Source organism: Macaca nemestrina, chromosome 8 (genome assembly GCF_043159975.1).
Source record: "Macaca nemestrina isolate mMacNem1 chromosome 8, mMacNem.hap1, whole genome shotgun sequence".
Taxonomy (NCBI): Eukaryota; Metazoa; Chordata; class Mammalia; order Primates; family Cercopithecidae; genus Macaca; species Macaca nemestrina.
The window spans coordinates 19,327,034-19,349,148 of NC_092132.1; the positions used below are offsets into that span (position 1 = coordinate 19,327,034).

General features: G+C 38.0%; 1 long non-coding RNA gene and 1 pseudogene across 4 annotated transcripts in view; both read left to right on the forward strand.

The window, feature by feature from the left end:
- The first annotated feature begins 8,387 nt into the window (after window positions 1–8,387).
- Window positions 8,388–8,863, forward strand: LOC139355297 (superoxide dismutase [Cu-Zn]-like; annotated as a pseudogene).
- A 567-nt stretch (window positions 8,864–9,430) lies between these two features.
- LOC105492774 (uncharacterized) overlaps window positions 9,431–22,115 on the forward strand; it is a 53,283-nt gene continuing 40,598 nt past the window's right edge. For all 4 annotated transcript variants that reach the window (XR_011606758.1, XR_011606761.1, XR_011606762.1 and 1 more), the window contains exon 1: window positions 9,431–9,760. This is a non-coding gene — a long non-coding RNA (uncharacterized lncRNA). The remainder of the gene's footprint in view (window positions 9,761–22,115) is intronic.

A 22,115-nucleotide genomic window follows, 5' to 3' on the forward strand; every position in this document is an offset into this window, starting at 1 on the left:
TCAGTTGATATGCATGCGGGTTGATTTCAACTTTTAGCTTTTATGAGTATTGAATATTAGAGCTGTAAACATTTGTTTACATTTTGTGTTTTTATTTCTCTTGACTATATACATAGGTGGGAAATTTCTGAATCTTAGGGTAAATATATGTCTTATCATTTGAGGAAACTGCCAGATTGTTTTCCAAAGTTCTTGCACTATTTTACATTTCCAGCAACAGTCTATGAGGATTCAAATTTCTCCACCTTCTTGTCAACTCATATTATTATCTGATGTTTTGATTCTAACTGTCCTTGGGGGTATTGTGGGTATACTACTTTATCTCATTGTGGTTTGGATTTGTATTTACTTGATGAGTAGTGATGCCATGCATCTTTTTATATATGTGTTGGCCATTTATTTATCTCTCTTGAAAGAATGTGTCTTTAAATTATTTATCACTGATAAAATTAGGTTATTTGTCTTTTTTTATTATTGATTTGAGGAGTTCCTTATATATTCTACATACAAATTCCTTATCAGATATATGTCTTGCAAGTATCTCTATAGTCTGTTGGTTGTCTTTTGACTTTCTTGATAATATTCTTTGAAGCACAAAAGTTTTTAATTTTGATAAAGCTCGATTGCTAGATTTTTATTTTGCTGCTTGTGCTTTTGGTGTCATATCTAAAAATCTATTATCACATCTAAGGTCATGAAAATTTACTCCTATATTTTCTTCTAAGTTTTTACAGTTTGATTTCTTATATTTAGATCTTCAGTCCATTTTGAATTTTTCAAAAAGATATTGTAAAGTAAGAATTCAACTTAATTATTTTGCTTTTGGCTATTCAGTTTCCCCAGAACCATTTGTTTAAAAGACTACTTTCCCCCTTGAATGATCTTGGCACCTTCATCAAAAATCAGTTGTCCACAAACACCTGTAGACATGAATCTTACTGGAGTCATGAGGAAAAGTAGACAGGAAGACTTATCTAAGTCGTATGAAGCAGGATGTTTTCACTGAAGTAAGTCTTTCTCAGGAACACAAACGATGGAGGGATTTCTTAATCATCAGTGTCACTGTTTTCCAGGAACACAGAGCTCAGGTAAAGTTCCACAGTGTCAGGCTCTTCTTTTGTCCAAGATGAACAAATATAATAGATTGCTGAGCAAATAAAAGACAAATATAAACCACCTGAGTGGGATGAAGCAGGATCTAATAAATAGTCTCTCCAGGGCTTTTGTTGGTGTTCCTCCTGCAAAACAAATTGAACCATCTGATGAGAAGTGTTAGAAAAGGTCAATTATTTTAGAATCCTGAAGTGCAAGTGTCTTAAACAAGCATTCCTGAAATGAAAAAGAGAAATGTTAATGTAAAAGATTGAATTAAAGCAAATAGCCAGGAGTCACACCCTGAGGGCGACAAGTCGAGTGGATTGAGTGGGTTGCAAGAGGTTGGTGAAAAAAAAATCTTTTGATACAAGCAGCACTGGTGTGAAATTACCAGCTAACCAGAGAGGTTACACATTTGGATTTCTATTTGTCTCTTTCAGATGGCAAGTATTTAGCCCATTGCCCTCAGAAAGTTGTTGAATTTAAAATTAGAATTACATAGTATCTGATCAATAGATTATAACAATTGAGTTTTTTTTCTAGGAAAGGTGGATATTAGTAAAGTCACAGACTGATTTGTTTAAGATCGTTTTTCCATGAAGGTGCAAGTAGAAAAACTGTCAACTATAATTTCTTATGGTCTTATTTGATAAGGCAGGAATTTCCCAGAGGCTTTTGTAATAGGATCAGGAGATGAATAAAATATCTAGCCATCAGTATGACTAAGAGCAGTGACTACTGTTTGGGATAAACTAGGAACAACATTAGGATCAGTATCTTGTGACCTAACAATTATAATAAAGAGGAAAGGTCTATTATGAGTAGATGACAAGCAATGGTCTATAGAAAATAAGAACAAAAATGATTATGAGAAAGTAGATAAACAAAACAGAAATTAGAAAGAGGTCTTGGTTCCAGCATCTTGAGCAGAATGTGTCCACTGTCTGAAATCATCTGCTTGTTCCAAAGGTGTTGGGTCAGTCATTGCTTTCAAAGATCAGCTGTATCTACAGGATCACTGAGCATCCTCATATTGAAGTCCCTGTTAGAGTAGTCTTCCAATTGTACAAAAATCTGAATCACTAAACATTGACTCACTACTGTTTTTGTTGTTGACAATACCTGACAAGGTCTCTTCCGATGAGAACAAGAGAAGTTTTCCTCTGATGCCTCTTCCAATAGATGAAGTATACTGTTCGAAGATCAGAAAAAAATGTACTTTAGGAAAACGTTCTGCAAGGGTATCCTTAATCCTTTAGATAGGACAGAGTATAGTACGTGAGCCGCTTACAATATTTTGCCATGCCACCATGCAGTAGGAAGTCTAGCAACAGACGTAAAATCCCTAAATGCATAGGCCTTCCGGTTACCAATTCATAGGGAGATAACCAATGTGCTCCTGAGTAAGTGGTCTGTATGGCCGTGAGAGCTAGGGGGAGTATCTTTGGCCTAGGGAGCTTAAAGGTTTTAAAAAGTTTTGTAATTTTAATTTTAAAATGTAGTTAGTCTATTCAACCTTTCTAGAAGATTGTGGGTGGTAAAGACAGTATTGTTTTTTGAGTAAGAAATATTGTTTTACAGAGTTCTTTTATAATGGTTTTTGTTAAGGGAGGGCTCAATCACTTGATACAAAATTTGGGCTGTCCCAGTTTGAAAACACAAAATCCAGCAGCTTTTTTGGTGTCTATAAGGATTATAGCTTTTTAGCAAGGACATGCTATAGCCTCTCCTGAAAATAGATATACAAAAACTAAAACAATTTAAATCTCACAGAGGTTGTAAACTGGATAAAATTCGTTTGAAGATATTCAGAGTGAGACATTGGGTCCTGGCCATGTTTAATCTTTATAATTTTTTCCAGGATTATGTTGCTGACAGGTGACACATAACCTGAAAATAGCCTCAGCTTCTTTTTAAAGTTTTCTCACTAATGGTGATTAAAAATACTAACCGATTTTTATATTCCATGATGAGTAGTTTCATAAAGAAATTTAGTTAATATCCACTTGAAATGATCTGGTGCCATAAGCAACCACCTTGAGCATTTCAGAGATTATATCAATGAAGAGTACAACTAGAATTTTTCCACTCTTCGTTTTCACAGTTTCACCAGAGATTTATCCTTTGAGGGTTTAACTTGTTGAGCATAATGATCTGCTTGAGTATTTCCTTTAAGTGGTCTCTCTTTCCATAAGTTCCAACATTTATAGTCATCTCTGTAGGTAGTAGGAGTGCATGTAAAAGTTACTTCACTTATTGTCCATTTTTAGAAAGGTCCAAGCAGAGATAAGAAACCCCCTTGTCATGAAAGCATACCAAAGTCATGTACTACTCCAAAAGCATTATCTGCTATCTATCCACCTATCCATCTATCTATTTATTTTCTCTCTGGAATTTAGCTAGTTGACAAACACTAGTAAGTGTAAGAAGTTCTGCAATATGGGATGATTTTAATTCTAGTAGAGGACTATATTCTAAAACCTATCTTCTTAAATTATTGATGGCACATCCTGTTTACTAACTTCTAGTTTCAGTTTTAAGATATGATTCACCAATTAGATCAGGTTTCCCAGGAGGATCTTTAATGTATCGGAGTGAGGCAAATAAAGTTCCCTAACCAAAATTTAGACAATCATGATGTTGCACTTATTTCAGGTGGGGCAGGAGAGCAGTAGGACTCAGTGTGTCGGAGTGATAAATAGTAATGTGAGAGAAAGATAGAGTATTAGATGCTAGTAAATTGGCTAAAAAGTGTTACATATACTCAGTCAATAGTAATGTCTGTGCTGCATGAGGAACCATGAGGTCAAGCAGAGAGCCTAGAACTAGTTTAGCACAAGCATTGAAAAGTTTTGTAGCTGTTACCTGTTGTCTTAAGTCAAGAAGGATAAGCCACCACAGCTGAGTCAAAATTGAGGCTATGGTGATAAATAGGATTTTCATGAATCCCATGAAACTAAGCTAAAACCCTAAGGGCATGTCCATAACACTCATGCACAAATTAATGGAATGACTTTTTATATAATAGTTAGGGATGACTAAGGAAGGAGGCTGTTGAAGGGCTGTCTTCAGATTACAGAACACCTGCTCATGTTTGAGCTCCCACATCAGAGACCGGGATTTAGCCAATTTGTAAAGAGATATTGCAATCACAGAAAAAATTTGGTCCCCATTGTCTGCAATATCTAGTCATATCTAGAGGAGCTCTCTGTTGCCACCTTGAAAAGGGTCTAGAAAGAGTTTTGATAATCTAAAAGGAGATAATGCTTTTTCCTCCTTAAATGGGTCATGCCACAAATAATGGGCTGTGCTCTGGAAAATTTATAATATATCTTCGAAATATTATGTTATTTTTCTGCTAGGGCTGAGAGCAATTAAGTGGAATCCTTTTTATAGGTCTCCTTGTTGAGTGAACAAAGTAAGAGATCATCTACATATTGTATCAGAAAAGAATCACAAAAGAAATTTATGAATCATGTAAATTTGGATTGAGGATCTGGGGAAAATAGGAGGGGGCTTCAGTGAACCACTGAGGTATGAATGTCTAGGTATATTGTTGTTCTACCCAGAGGAAGGCAAAAGGGTATATCCTGATCTACAGTCTACAGGCACACTCAAGAAAGGCCAAACAAAGATCCACAACAGTGAAGCAAATGTTGTTAGGCAGAATGGATGACAAGATGGTAGTTGAGTTAGGAACTAAAACTCACTGGTCTCTGAAACTAGCACTAACAATAGTCTTAAAAGACCCATGCCAGTGTTCTACCCTGTGATTCTCCTTATGACAAACTACACTTTTAGGGAGCATAACACAAAAGAGTAACACAAATGAGGGCAAAAAAGGGATGAAAAGAAGGGCTTGGTTTTGCCAAAAATGCAAACAAATGGTAAGGAATAACAAAACCAGGGAATCAAACACAGAATAAATAGTCAAAGAACTCACCACAAAGAGAGTGGAGTTCAGACCTGGTGCTGACTCGACAACATCACTGTGGACTTGGTAAGTGGCAAACAATAAGGCACAAGGGGTTCTGCCCCAGTTGAAGGCTAGGGTCTGTGGTGATAGGCAGAGCAGATCTTATCTTGATGGAATTTCAAAGAAAACTGTGAAATAAATAAAAATCACTCAAATGAGAACAAATGTTATTTATTCAGAGTTTGATAAACAAAAGAGTCACCAATCATTTATGTTTGGCAGAGACTAAAATGCAGGTAAAGTGATAGGAAAGCTGTACAGTGGAAAAAGGGAAGGTATTAGGTATGCCTAATTGGAGGCTGTTGGCATGGGGAAATTAGAAACAGGCTAATTAGAAGTGGATCATCCTATGTGATTTGTTAGGAGTGCATATTTGGCTTCCTATGATTGGTTCTAAGTTAGAAATACAAGCAAAAGGGAATCTGGCAATTATTGACCAGGTCCTTACTGATGTTGAAGAGGTTGTGGTTGGGCTTCATAGACTGGTTGTTACAGAAGTTATAGTCAAAGTTGTATTTTTACGTATGGCTTGGCAATTGTATATTCACTTTCCCACCACTTACTGAGTTTTTGAAGACAAGATGTTGATCATATTGGTAATGATGTCCACAGTGTTGGTTACTTCTCCAATAAGGGCGTGCATGACCTGAGCATTTTGCCAAACTTTCTAAGCAGTCCAAAAAGTGGCTTATCCAAAGAGATAGTTGGACCATGAATGTTTAGCTGGAATGGTAATAAGTTCTTCTAGGCTTATAACAAATCCTCAGACTTGAACTTGCAGTGATTCTTCAAATCCTAGGGGATAAAGACCAGCAACAGGGCAACCTAGAGTCCTAATAAGTATCTAGGCAGTCAGATTTTAGTTCTCAGTGACTACAAGTTTAGAGGAAGAAATAAAAATAGAATCGTTTTTAAGGCTGTTAGTTTGTAGCCAGATGCTGAAGGAAACTGGAATAATTGAAAATTTAGTAAAGGTTGACAATCTGTGCCAGGTTAACAATCTGTGCAAGGTAAATACCAAGCTGAAGTTTCCACAATGATAGAGAAAGCTTGGCTACAAAGTTTGCATATTGATGAGTTACTAGCAGTTTACAAAGTGGCACTAAATAGCTCAAACACAAATTAACAGGATCAGAATCTGATAATCCAGAAAGATGTGCTGTGATTTCCCATGGAAACACAAATTTTCTTTCTACAGTTACTCCTCCTGTTTTGATCAAAGACAATCTCAAATAAAGATTATTCTTGATCACAAATTAAAGTTGGTCTCATGAGATTCGGCCTGGTTATTTGCATAGGTGCAGCAAGAGTGGCAATTTACATATAGATCATATTATAGTTGCTTTGCTGGAAGTTTTCATAAAGAATGTCAAATTGGACTTTTCAAAGCCTCTTGAGGATAAGAAGCCAAGCCAACAACTCACATCAGATTACGCATGCAGTACCTATCGATTTGGCAGGCATTCCTTTCTTCATGAGATCCCACAAATATCCTAAGATTCCAGAGCCTGCTGGGAAGTGATATTCCTTGCTCACCTACAAAGCTGCGAACCCTGCAAAACCAGGTTTCAAGCCAGTTTTCACAAGAGGAGCTTTGTAAGCATCGGCCCCATAAGGTCAACCTTAGTTCCTAAAAGTGTCTGGTCATATCTGATCAAATAAACGTCATTCTCAAATGTGACATCCAGGCAAAGCCTTGGTTGTATTACCAATGTTTTTGTGCCCTGTTAACAAAGAGGACAGACTCTTATGGAATCTATGCAAATAACCATATTGCCATGAAGATTCAATGAGAGTTTCCAAATTGTGAATGGATGAGTCAGGGAAGAAAAGAAAGAAGTTTCATTTCTGTTTACAAGAAATTAGCATAGTTTATAAAATTGTTTGAGTGATAGCTTAAGAGAAAAAGAAAAGAAATTGTTATTTCCAGAAAATAGAACAATAAAACATCAACAATATTTCAAATAAAAATCATAACCATCTGCTCATTCAGTTCTATAAAATTAACTTTTCTTCCACCTGATCTTGTGTTACTTGTTTCATGAATGCATCCGCTTCTCAATTAGAAGTCTGCAACTCCTGACTCAGTCCAATGGTATGGTTTCATAGTCATTTGAAAAATGCCATCAGAAATCTGTTCCCCAGAGTGTATGGCATGATCCTTTTCCACCAGACTCTAAGATTGTTCTTTTTTGCTGAAGATAGAAAACCTTAGCCTATAATTGATTGCAAGGATTTTATGGAAACATCAGTGTAAAACAGAACAAACAAAACTATCAGTAAATGACAAAAGTCTAAAAATGGCTATCATGTACATATTATTGATAATTTTCTTTATTTATTTTATTTTATTTTATTTTATTTTTTTTGAGACGGAATCTTGCTCTATCGCCCAGGCTGGAGTGCAGTGGCGCGATCTCAGCTCACTGCAAGCTCCGCCTCCCGGGTTCACGCCATTCTCCTGCCTCGGCCTCCCGAGTAGCTGGGACTACAGGCGCCTGCCACCAGGCCCGGCTAAGTTTTTGTATTTTTAGTAGAGACGAGGTTTCACGGTGTTAGCCAGGATGGTCTCGATCTCCTGACCTCGTGATCCGCCCACCTCGGCTTCCGTAAGTGCTGGGATTACAGGCGTGAGCCACCGCGCCTGGCCTATTGATAATTTTCAAAAGTGAATAATCTGAATAGAGTTCATTATAAGAATAACACAATTGACAAACACATCTGGTTGTTTCTGTTGTACAAAATAAAATAAATTCAATCCAAAAAACATTTTAGACAAAATATCTATAAATACAATGTATTAGCAATATTTTCAAAGAGGTTATATCTAATTTATAAAAATGCTTATATATAACCTTACAAAGAAAACATTTTCACATATAACATAAAAATACTGAAACATTAGATGCCGCAAATACCTAGCACTTCATTAGAATTTACTAAAAATATATCAGTTATCAAGTAGAGTCAGTAAATCTGAAGTAGATTCTGAACATTAGAGTATTAATAAAAATGCAAAGATAAGTGAAGTGAATCCCCAGTGTAAAACTACCAGCCTAGCATATATTGGTTCCAAGTAAAAGAAGTAAAGTTTTAACCAAGTTACATTTTGAAAATATAATGAATTATGACTGATAACACTATACTGTTTTTATCTAACATCAAGCAAAGCAACACCAGGAGTCCGATAAATAGAAATATATCATGGACAGTGAAAACATTAACAATTCTGGGGTTTGTGTTGTCATCTCTTACAGCATTTCCTGTTTCCCTGGCAATCCTCAGAACTCAGACAGGAGGGTAGCCCCATCAGTGCATGTTGAAGGGCGAAGGCCTGGTACAGAGAATTATCCATTTCAAGCAGAAGGAAAATGGACAAGTTGTGGTGTTGGGACACATTACAGGATTGCCTGAAGGACAGCAGATTCCATGTTCATCAGTTTGCAAATAATATACAAGGCTGTACTAGTGCCGGTCCTCACTTTAATCCTCTATCTCCAAAACATGGTGGACCAAAGGATCAAGAGAGGCATGTTGAACACCTGGGCAATGTGACTGCTGGAAAAGATGGTGCGGCAATGTGTCTATTGAACATTCTGTGATCTCACTGTCAGGAGGCCACTCCATCATTGGCCACACAATGGTGGTCCATGAAAAACCAGATGACTTGGGCAAAGATGGGAATGAAGAAAGTACAAAGATGGGAAATGCTGGAAGTTATTTGGCTTGTGGTGTACTTGGGAATTCCCAGTAAACGTTCCCTTGGATGAGGTCTGAGTGCCAGTAACACATCTGTTATCCTGCTAGCTGTAGAAATGTAACTTGATAAACATTTAACACTGTAATCTTAAAAGTGTAAAGAAAAAAAAAACACACACATTCACAATTCTCCAGAAACTTCTTATGTAGAATACAGTTTTAAACATGTTTATGGTAATAACATTTTACCCATACAAATTTAACCTGTGCAAATCTAAGCATCTCTTCTGATTGGACAATACTTCCTAGACATCTTATCAATGATAACATATCAAATCATCCTATTTCCAACTCTCATCTTTTCCCACAGTAAAAGAACACATCTTTGCAACTTTCAGAGATCCTCTGGGAAATCTCAAGGGCAATTTTGGGCACTGAGGAGGCTAGGAAGACTGTGCTTGATTGTTAGCTGAAACAACTTTTGGCTGTTTTGCACAGGACTAACAGGCCCTCTGCTTTATGTGAATTTCTCACTTTAACTTGTTTGCTCCATTTTGGGTGCAGACCCAGCCCCATGTGCCTGACCACAAACCAACATTTCCTGTCTCAATTCTCCTATTCATATAATGTTTGAGGATGTTTGTTAAGTTTTAAGAATTCCCTCCCCTCCCCCCAGATTTAAGCAGGGTTTTGTTAATTTCCCCTCAACTTCCCACAAGTATCTTAAAAACTTTGCTCACTCATCCCTTCTCTGAATTAGGATTTGAGCATCTTTCTGTTATGCTGTTGCCCCACTCTTATTGCAATACTCCCCTTCTTCAGAAAGTTTTTCTAGACTAATGTCCAGATTAAACTTCTTTTCTTTGACAATAATGATGCCACGACTTGGGCAAAATGCCCATTGCCCCTGGCTCCTGCCTTCTTCACCCAGTGCTGCCTTATTGGACTCCTTGTGCCTCTCCGTGACTGGGGAAATCAGGATCCACAGTGGTAAGTCATGATTTCTAATCCAGTGTTCCAGACATCTGTCTGTTGTAGCACAGTGAGAAGTTGACTTATATTTCTCTCATTTTTGTCATTTTCTTCTGTTTTTCTATCTTTCCCTTCTGCCATTTTTGAGTGTGGTGAAAGCCCCTCATTCTCTCCTGAGAATCATAACTGAGTTGAAATCCCAAGGCCTCTAGCACTGGCAGGTGTCCCTTCCATTATCATGAGAAATCGTCAGTTTGGCTGTTGTTCTCCAGATCCCTCAACTGTGGGGTGTACTTTGTGTTACTATGGTAATAATTCCACCCACTTTCTTCAGAAAAAAATGGTAATATTTTACAACTTAAATTTCAATGGCCTCTTTGGAGAATGTAGAATTTTTCTAAATTGTCTCATTCTGCAAAGGGTTATTGAATCCTGCACCACCAAGATCTCATCGAAGCGATAGATGCTTTGTTGATGGTGGTGGGCATTTGGTACAAAGAGGCAGAAAAAAAAATGCTCTCTCTCAAAAACTTTTCAGTGACCATTGCTTCTTTCAAAGACAGTCTTCCTTCCGCAACACCTCCTGTGACCTGTGTCTTCCATCACCTATCCCCCAATCTCTCTTTTCTACCGTCTTCCATGTTCCCTTCAGCTCCCTTTAATTCTTGGATCTTCCTCTTTCAACCCTCTATCTCCTCCACCTTTCTGTCCACTCCTGCCAGACCTTTCCTCTCCCACTCTGGCCCCTCAATTCCTTATAATCACTTGAGGTTTAAGTCCTGTCCCTTCATAGGAGGCTCTAGAGGAGCCCGGGGCACTGAGAGCAACAGCCTGGGGCTAAAAGGGCTCACTGGAAACAGGCTGAATGTTTTAACCACTCAGGTGGACTCTGAAGACACCAGATGACTGCTTGGTCTCTCCTCTATGCCTCCCTTAAAATTGGGTCCACAACTTCCCTAGAATTATACACCAGAGCCAAGGGTAGCTTATGGGTCTCCTACACAAATATTGGGGAAGATGCTTCAGTTCTCATATTGAACACGTTACTTCAACTTGCCCATCTACCAAAAATATTACCCTTATAAAAATATAAAGGCGAGGCAATGATGATACTTTGTTTCTTTGTTTGTTTTTTGAGATGGAGTCTCGCTGTGTCACCAGGCTGGTGTACAGTGGCACGATCTCGGCTCACTGCAATCTCCACCTCCCAGGTTCAAGTGATTCTCCTGTCGCAGCCTCCAAAGTAGCTGGGATCACAAGTGCATGCCACCATACCCAGCTAATTTTTGTATTTTTAGTAGACAGTGTGTTTCACCATGTTGGCCAGGATGGTCTCGATCTTCTGACTTCATCATCTGACTGCCTTGGCCTCCCAAAGTGCTCAGATTACAGGCATGAGCCACTGTGCCCAGACAATACTCTGTTTTTTTATATGAATCAGTGAGTTTTGCATTTCAGTGATTATGCCTAAGTCATGGCTAAAATTTAAAAATTAAAGCTGTAAGTTGGCTATGTCTGCCTATATGTTTATGTATGTGTGTTTCTGCATGTGCACATACATTTTGTTTGTGTAATATTTTCCTACCTCCAGATGGTATTACCACATTAAATTATAATACACCTTAAATAAGCTCGTTTTGGGTTGACTTAGAGATGAATGAGAGCCTACATAAGTATTCTTGAACTTCCTTGAAATTAGGATAATCAAATTTCTAACATCGTCAGTGTGAAAAAAGTATTTTTATAAAAGTTTAACAAAATGTTAAAAAAAATACAAGTTCACCAAATTTAGATAAACCTTTGGCCATTGAGAGTAGTTTGATATAATTGATTTAATAAATAAAGATAGCTATGTCTTCTGAGTTGTCCACATTATAAAAATACATTTTTGTTCTACATGAGTATTTTTTTCCTAAACTTATACAAATATACTGAATCTCTGTGCTTGATAATCTAAATGCATTCTTGATATACTCTAACTGTATGTTTGATATATTCATGACATATTATGTCTCATGATTATCATGTATTTCTTTTATTTTTATTTTATTTTATTTTTTGAGATGGAGTCTCACTCTGTTGCCCAGGCTGGAGTGCAGTGGCACGATCTCACCTCACTGCAACCTCCACCTGCTAGGCTCAAGGGATTCTCCTGCCTCAGCCTCCCAAGTCGCTGGGACTACAGGCAACTGCCATCACACCCAGCTAATTTTTTTATTTTTAGTAGAGACGGGGTTTTACCATGTTGTCCAGGCTAATCTCCAATTCCTGACCTTGTGCTTGAGATCCACCTGCCTCGGCCTCCCAAAGTGCTGGGATTACAGGCATGAGCCACTGCGCCCAGTTGATCATGTTATATCTGAAAATGTTTTCTCTATAAAAATTATGCCCATCCACTTTCATAAATTTGATGTAATATCCACCCTTTTTAGAAAATAAAATTAATTATTATGTTTACACATATTTTCTCTGAAACTTTCTGTGGCAACTTTAAGTGCCATAATGACAATTAAATTTTTCTGCCAATTGTATTATTTTTATAGCAAACTTCATCAGATCTTTTACTTTCAAAAATTATCAAAAACATGTTAACCACGGCAATTTTAAGTCTTTTGTCATCTATGGAGGACTTAGTTTCAACCAAAAAGGACTGACTCAGAGATACATGGAAAAGGATTATGCTAGGTACTCTTGTGTAAAAGTTTCTAATTACGTTGTTTAAATAACTTTGGGACCAAAACAATGAACCGAGTCAAGAATTCTAGAACTCTAGTTGAAAAAGAGATGGGTTCATAAGACTACTAATCTGTGATCAAGTGGGACAAGAACTAATTACTTAGGAGTGAATGAACTGATGATGGATAATTATGGGACTTTTTTGGAATAGGGCTATTCCTTTAATGTACTATTTTCCTATTTTCTCTTTTATTTTTTTCTTTTCTTTCTTTTTTTTTTTTCTTTTTTTTTTTTTTTTTGAGACAGAGTTTTGCTCCTGTTGCCCAGGCTGGAGTATAATGACATGGTCTCGGCTCACTGAAACCTCTGCCTCCCAGGTTCAAGCAATTCTCCTGTCTCAGCCTCCCGAGTAGCTGGGATTACAGGGGAGTGCCACTACACCCGGCTATTTTTGTATTTTTAGTAGAGGCAGGGTTTCACCATGTTGGCCAGGCTGGTCTCAATCTCTCGACCTCATGATCCACCCACCTCGGCCTCCCGAAGTGCTGGGATAACAGATGTGAGCCACCACGCCTGGCCTAATATTCTATTTTCTGGACATAAGAAAACCCGTCCTCTTTTTTTAAAAACTATTCATCACTCATAACAATTTCATAGACTATGCTAATTTCTAGTAAACAGAAATGAAACTTCTTTCTTTTCTTCCCTGACTCACCCTTTCAAAATCTGGAAATTCTCATTGAGTCTTCTTATTTTCATGGCAATATGGTTATTTGCATAGATTCCATAAGAGTCTGTCCTCTTTGTTAACAGGGCACAAAAACATTGGTAATACAACCAAGGCTTTGCCTGGATGTCACATTTGAGAATGACGTTTATTTGATCAGATATGACCAGACACTTTTAGGAACTAAGGTTGACCTTATGGGGCCAATGCTTACAAAGCTCCTCTTGTGAAAACTGGCTTGAAACCTGGTTTTGCAGGGTTCGCAGCTTTGTAGGTGAGCAAGGAATATCACTTCCCAGCAGGCTCTGGAATCTTAGGATATTTGTGGGATCTCATGAAGAAAGGAATGCCTGCCAAATCGATAGGTACTGCATGCATAATCTGATGTGAGTTGTTGGCTTGGCTTCTTATCCTCAAGAGGCTTTGAAAAGTCCAATTTGACATTCTTTATGAAAACTTCCAGCAAAGCAACTATAATATGATCTATATGTAAATTGCCACTCTTGCTGCACCTATGCAAATAACCAGGCCAAATCTCATGAGACCAACTTTAATTTGTGATCAAGAATAATCTTTATTTGAGATTGTCTTTGATCAAAACAGGAGGAGTAACTGTAGAAAGAAAATTTGTGTTTCCATGGGAAATCACAGCACATCTTTCTGGATTATCAGATTCTGATCCTGTTAATTTGTGTTTGAGCTATTTAGTGCCACTTTGTAAACTGCAGGTAACTGATAGTTATGCAGACTCTCTCTTCTCTGGTAGAGATTTAACTGACTTTCTCTCACACTATGGACAAATTAGTAGTTTTTGTAACTACTAATAAATTGTACTTGAATCTGTTATCTTGCCCAAATTGTGCACTTTTACTAAATTTTCAAATCTTCCAATTTTTCTCAATATCTAGTCATAAACCCCTAAAGTAACCTTCCAATGTTTCTCCTTTTGTATTACTTATAGTCACTGAGAAAACCTTACTATCCAGATCCCATTTGAGACCCTAGGTTGCCTTGTGGCTGGCCCCCAGGCTCTGAAGAATTACTGCAAGCTCAAGTCTGATGACTTGTTACAAACCTATGAAGATCCATCATTGCTAGCAGACTATGCATGGTTCTGTTTTTCTCTGGACAAGCCCTGACTGGAGCACAAAAAAAGGATGGGGAAATGCTCAGGTCATGCATTTTCTGATAGAAGAGGTAACCCAGACTCTGGGCAGCATTACCAAGAGCATCAAAACATTCAAAGATCAATGCTACATGATCAAAAGGGCTCATCCACTAACCTCTTGAAACCTTCTGGAATGGATACCCTTGGGTTCAACTTCTGTCTTTCTCACATTAAGATCTCCTTTTATATTAACATTTCTTTTTTTTCCTTTTAGGCATCCAACTTTTAAGATGCCTGATCTGAAGGACACTAAAACAACTGACCTTTGCCAACATGCCAAACAGATGGTTTAACTAGTCCTCCAGGAACAACACTGAGCAATCCTGACCTGGGACTATTTAACTCTGCCATCTCCTACTTGAGATTCTCCTTGTCTCTCTGTTCAAGGATACTTTTTCTGAGCCTTCCTTGAACAAGAGTGGAGGATTGATAGGGCGATTAAACTCTGTCCTTGACACAACTTTAGGTTGGTTTGCCTAAACCACTAGGTGGTCAAATCTATATGAACCTCCTCCAGCATTCTAATTTGTTTTCTCTGTCTTAGACCCAGAATCCCACTCCATGTGCCTAACCATAAACCAATCTTCATGCCTTAACTTCTCTGCTACCAATATTTGATGTAGCCCAGTAAGTTTCAGCATCATCCCTCACCTCCACACAGTCTCCCACCCCCTCACCGCCCCCACCCCCCCCCCTACACATATACCAGCTCTTAGCATCAAACTCCCTTCCACTTTCCATAAGCATCTCTCCCAAGGTCTCTGCATATAATAGCTATGTTTGCTCACCCCATGCCTGAGACTTTCCTGGCTTAGATCTTGAGCATCATTCTATTGTAAGATTCTCCCTTAGTAATGTTTTCCTCACTTAGCTTCAGATTTGTAAATTTTTTTTTCCTTGACAGTGCAAAAAGATACCATTTAGGATTTGATTTTCAGAAGGTAAAATATAAAACGTTGTCAGGAAATTTGAATACTTAATTAAGTAGGATAATGCATTACTGAGAAATAGTACTTGGTTATCTATTTAATCAAATGATGTAAAATAATTTTAGAGTAGATATAGGAGGTAACGTAATTGCAAAGAACTTCATCTCTTTTATATGAAGACTGTTCTCTTAAACAATCAAGGACTCGAGAAAGTCAGTACAAAGCACAGAAAATTATTCTGATGAGATTCTGAATGTTTATCTTCTAAGTAGATTACTCAGAAGGTAAAGAAAAATATTTTACAAACTCTTATTAAGAGAATACACTAATCCAAATAAAATATTTTAATAGAGAATAAAACAAATGCTAGTTTTGCATCTGCATATTTGATACTAACGCTTATATTAAACATTTTGTAAACAAACCCATTAAGCTTTAGCCAGCTGTGACTACAAGAAACAAAATTTCCTATCCATGAACCTCCTACAACTTTATCTAGTTAGGGTTTTGTAGGGTTTTGCCCTACACTTTCCCATTTCTCATCCTGGAATAACTACTCATTTGACTTCAGAAAAAAATTACTCTTGTTTTCCTTAACAAAAAAATATCCTGCATACCTTGCACTCAAAATGTTCCTTCCTGCCACAGTCACTTCTACTAGAGTCTCATTCATCTCACTGATATATATTGGTTATAACTTTTTTTTTTTAATGTTTTTTTGAGACAGAGTCTCACTCTATCACCCAGGCGGAGTGCAGTGGAGGAATTTCAGGTCACTTCAACCTCCGCCTCCTGATTTCAAGCAGTTATCCTGCCTCAGCCTCCTGAGTAGCTGGGATTATAGGCATACGCCACCACGCCCAGTTAATTTTTGTATTTTTAGTAGAGACGGGGTTTCACCATGTTTGTCAGGCTGATCTCAAACTCCTGACCTCGTGATCCACCCATTGGCCTCCCAAAGCGCTGGGATTACAGGCGTGAGCCACCGTGACCGGCCTTGATTATAACTTTTAACTACAGTAACTCCTATTGCATAGAGAAACCTTGGAGGTAGTATAAAAGAAAAGTTACTGGATATGTATTAAAACTGCCAGATAGATCTTATTCAAACTGCTGCAGTAAGGGAGAGAGGTTTCTGTATGGAACTGAGCTCAACTTCTAATACAGCAAAGACAGTTGTGGATTTATAGCCAAGGAGTACAGCAAGGTGGTAAGCAGATGGAAAATTAACTAGATATCCAAGGTAGAGGGATTCTTGCTAAACTGACTTAATAAAATTATTTTTAGTAATAAAACTGTTAATTAATAAAACTATTAATAATAAAACTACTTTCTAAAACGAAGATATCCAGAGAGGAGAGTGAGAAACTTGATCAAATATCCAGTGGTCTAATATCAAGAATTAGTAAATTCTTAATAAATTCACTAAGCAGGAATCTTTGCTAAAACTGGACTGGGCAAACCAAGGTCAAAGTCTACTTAGGAAGAATGCTCCAAGGAGCCTGACTCAAGTTTGGTCAAGGGAAGAGTCTTTTTCAGTGGATAATTTTGAATTATTTTCATACACACTATTTCGTAGCAGACTAACATCTTAGGAATATACATCTCGTAATTTTTGCTGTAATAAACATCCCTATAATACAACTCACTGTAGCAAAAAAATAAACATGTTCATTAACACACCCAAATATATAGACTCTCCGTATTATATAAAAAATAATAGGCAAAAAGTCTATAAGCAGAAAATTATACTTAGTAATAAATGCTTCAGTATTTTATTCTAGTTAGATAATCTAGGTATCTAATGAATGCCCATTAATTTACCAAATTTGGCATCAGTGTAAAGTTTTATCTTATCAAAAGATCTTGGTCTTGAGCCAAGATGACACACTATAAGATGGAATTAGTTACTTTTGAATTAACATTTGTCAAAACAGTGATTCAATTTAACTAAGTGAAAATTTGTATTTTTATAATTATAAATATATAGTAACTAAAATGATAGATTATTAAACCAAGAAACCTGTATAAGCTGAGGAAGAATGTGCCCAAGTAGATTAAATTGTGTGCTTGTGTAATACCTAATACTGAGAACTCAGAAGACATAACTGTTTTAATTAAACCAACAATATAAAGCTAGTCTCATTTGCCAAAATTTACCTAAATTATGTGAACTTAAATTCTTAGAATATTTTAGTTAGTATATATAAGAATATTAAAAGTAGAAATGCAATTATCTTAATTTCCAGAAATTTTTGAATATTTTATGTATATAAGACCTTAGTAAGCTCTAAGTCAATCAGAAAATAGTACCTTTAAGAATTTTGATAGTCTAATTTAGTAATACCATCTGGAGGCAGGAAAATATTACATACCCACAGACACATAAATATACATACCGATCTAGAAAACTTATCATTTTAATTCTAAAATCTCAGCCATATGTCAGGCGTAACACAGAAATACATAACTCACCTGTTTCTATATGGCTCTTTTTGTTCCACTGGGTAGAAATTCCTGATTGAGTTCAAAATAGAGAAAAAATAGACAACAAACAAAAATCACAAACCCAATTTTCTGACATCTTTCTGACCTAACAGAGACACAATATCTGCAAACCATTTAATTCATTTACAGAGATTACCAAGTGACCACACACACACACACACACACACACACACACACACAGAAATTCAGCACTAGAGATCAACTGCACAGTCAATGAAAATTAAATTCCTACCATGCTACCAACAGACAAGAGTCTGGAACACTGAATTAGGAATAGGGCTCACCTTTAGGTCCTTGTATTGCCAGTCACAAATGGAGCATAAAGGCTCCAAGTGTCCTTATTACCTGGGTGGAGCAGATGGAGATCTGAAGGCATGGTCCCATTTTGAGTCATGGCACCAATCCTGTCAAAGGAACAGACAAGTTAAAAGATTGCTTTTATTTAGGCTACTGCAATAGGGAAACCACTCTTATATGAAGATGATGGGAATGGCTCAGCCTCTTAGGCAGTTTGGCTTTTATAGGGAGGGGTAAACACAAATGCAAATGATGTGGTTTAACACTGTTCAGTTTGCAAACTGCAGATGTCACAGTTTGCTAACTTTCCAAAACATTTGGAGATGTTTTTCTCGGTAGTGGTTGCGGTTTTTCTTAGTCAGCTTCGGAGAGCAAAGTTATTATCTCAGCTAATCAGCTGTGAGACAAAGAACAGAATGTAGATTTTTTGCTTTGTCAGCAGGTTTTGTCAGCAGATGAAAGGGTACAGTTTGTGGTAGGTCTTGTCACACTTGACCAAAGATCTTCTAGAAGAGTTTCACACAGAGATAACATCAGACAGGAAAATCAGAAACAGGAAGGAGGTTGTGGTCGTTCCCACCCCCACCCCCCACCCCAAGTAAGGCTAAGAGGCTGAAACATACCTCCTTGCAGCGTAGCTCACTTACTTGCATGTGATGCACTTCCTTCCCATGCCTGCCTGCCCTACCCCACCCCACCTTCTTACACATAGCCTTTCTTGCCCTGTGAACACCCATTTCTACACCTCTCTATTTGCACTCATGCTGACTCAATCAGTGTGTCACCTCATCCCTCCAAGGCTACTGTACTACCTTCCAAAATGGCCGCCTTCCTTCCACTCTTTTTTCTCACAATTTAGTTTCCACAGAGAAGCCAGAATGAACAAAAGTGAAAATCTGATTTTTTTACTAACCTGTTCAAAATTTTTTTGTCCCTCCCTATTACCCTTCAAGGAAAGCCTATGCTACATAGCACAATATTCAAGCCCTTCATGTTCCAGGTTACCCCCTTTTCTTGCCAGCCCTTAGCCAACTCTACATTCCAGCTCTGCGGAACCTCCAGCTGCTTTCCTACACCCCCTGAGCTTCTCCATGTCTAGGACTTTGCTTGCGCCTTTTCTTTCACCTCCAATGCCCTCCCTCCAACTGACTAAGTCCCAGTGTATGTATATAAGAATTTAGAGGATACCTCTTCTGAATTTATCCCAGGCCCCAACTTCAGCCCCCAGCCTTCCCTACCACCTTGAAGCTGAGTCTGGTTGAAATTCCTCTATTCCCTACCCTTTCCAGTCACAACACTTACCACACTAACAAGTTCCTCCTTCTTTTTCTGTCTCTGCAGCTAGACCAGGAGCTCCCTACAGGTCAAGACCATGTGTTCTCTGTTGTTTTTTCATGGCAAGGGGAGACATAGGGTTGCAGTAGTGAGTGGGCATCTGTTCTCAGAAGGCAGTGCCTAGAGCACTATAAGTACTTAATAAACTCTTGCGAAATTAAAAAGTGGGTGAAGTCATCGTATATGTTTAAAATTGTACAATACACTGGATTTACAGAACACATCTCAAATCCTGTAGAAACAAGACAAACTCACATAAAGCAATTAGCAAAAACTGAAGACTCTGAGAGGTAGAATGTGAAATAGAATGATTTATGTTAATCAATTGTGTTACATCTCATGAAACCTAATGAATGTTAGAACATAGTAACCAGCCACTCTGGGGGTCTGGATATTCACTTATTTCAGGATTGACTTCTTTAACTCAAACCCAGGAGAGAATTCCTCCTTAAAAGCTAATTCTTGGGACATCTTCTGAGCAAGCCGCATACTGAAATCAGTTTCATTCCTTTTTAATTAACCAATGTGAACATCCTCTTTGCTTTCATGACTATGGGACGTATTCCTCAAAGTCACATCCACACTCACAACTATATTGGTTCTCACACAGTACCCTAAGCATGCTCAAGACTTGATAGATACTGCCTGAATTGGTGACTTGCAGAACAGCTGTACACCACTTCTGGGATGGTTTATGATTTCCTTAATATGAGTCTTGGTTTTCTTTATCCCAAATGTATTGTCTGCAATATCACTCAAGATTGTTAAGATCATAGTCACAATTTAAAAAACAAAAGTATGTATCCTTACTAACTATATTCATAAATATGAGTTACAAAGTGTAGAATAACTTCAGAAGAAGCACACCCCAAAACTACAGAGTAGTGCCATAGGTAAATTGCCTCTTATAGATGCTGTATCTCAGGAGAGGGCACTCAAAGGAGTAGGAAAGCTCTGAGGTGGAAACTGCATGGTTTAATTTGGGTTCCCCCAGAGGTAGACCCTGACACAGGATTATTGCAAATAGATTTGAAATGGGATCCCAAGAAACATCAGTAGGGGGCTGGAGAATGAGAGAGGCAAGAAAAAGAAGCTAAAGGGGAATGTCATTGTAGGAAACAAGGTCTCAGTCTCCAGGAGATGGAGCAGAACAGCCTCAGAGATGACTCACCTGAGCAGTAAGACATCTGAAATATTTAATTTAACAATTCCCATTAGCTATTAGTTGACAGCTGTCCTGAGGGTATTAATTCCCTGCATTTCAGCCCACCTGACATCAGGTCAAGCATATTATCATGGCAGAGGGCGCCCTTAGGTAGAAAGTCATGGGTTCTTGTAGCACAAAGAACACAAACTCTATTACATTTCAGTTGAATCTAAGCTGTTGCATATGTAATAAGCTGTCTCAGCTGATAGGCAGGCAAAAAATATTATGAATTTATTTAGTTTCATTAAGTTTCTGCAATACACCATCCAATAACTGGATTTCCAAACTCATTCTCAGACTTTCATTCACTCCTTTTCTACCTAAATGAGAACAGTTACCTCAAGCAAATTAAATGTGCTGATTCTGTCCTTTAAACTTTTGCTCAATCCACATCCAATGCATGTTTCTTGTAGGTCCAGAAGCAGATCCTGATGCAGGAATCCCAGTATAAATGATGTATTAAGAATGTTCTCTTACAAGAAGGCAGGCAGGAAGCAGGAGAGGGAAGGGAAGAAGCGAAGCTGACGTGTGATTTCTCAGGAAGCTCCAACTGCAGCCTGTTCTACAGAAGGCTCTGAAGTATAAAATATACCCTAGGGTGGTCATGACTTAAGACAAAGGAACTGGGTTATTCTATTCCCAATAGACAATCAAGCATTGGAAACACTGCCCTGAAATGCTCTAGGTGGGGCACGTTAAGTTTGTCCCATCTGTCACAGATTCTTACATTTTCTTGTTAGTCACAATTTCTGGGAGAAAATTTATAAACAGAAAACTTAGTGGAATAAAGTAATCTGTTGTAGCATTTAGAGCTGAGGCCACAAATGATGGTCATCATCTCCCTTCTCTGACACTGTTTTAGATTCCTTGTGAAACTTTGGCTAGTGCCTCTGTCAGTGTAGGTGACCTTCCTGGAGGGGCTACTAAAATCACCCTCCCTGAGGAGTCTAGGTCGCTAGTTACCACATTTTATCAAGCCATAGCATGATAATTCTAAGAGATGCCCCAGTAGGTTTCCCAAGTACAGAACATTATTTTGTGTGCTCACCTTATATAGCAGACTATTCTCATGGTCCTGGCAACTCAGCTCTTTCATGCATCTTCTGCTGCTGAGCATCCACTGAGTTTCAGCTCAAGATCTCACCTCTTCCATAAAACCTTCCCTGGACCTTGCATTCCTCAGTGCCTTCTTGTCCCCATAACTCAAAGAAGTTACTGCTTATGCCTCTCATCTGGCCTGAATCTCATTCTGCATTGTAATTCCTCATTACAGAATTTTTATTGACCTTGGACAATGTAATTTGGTTGACTTGTGAGTGTATGTGTTGTCTTTTTGATGGGAACCTGGGCACCTGAACAGGGTTCTACCCCACCCTTCACGGGCTGCCTCCAGGGCCCGACACAGGTTGCTCTGTGTCCCCAGGCCTCAGGGAACTCACGTTGAATTAGCAACTGAACGCCTCACAGAATAGCATCTCTGCACCTTAGAACTACTTGTGATTTTTCTCATCATAAGTCTTGCTTCC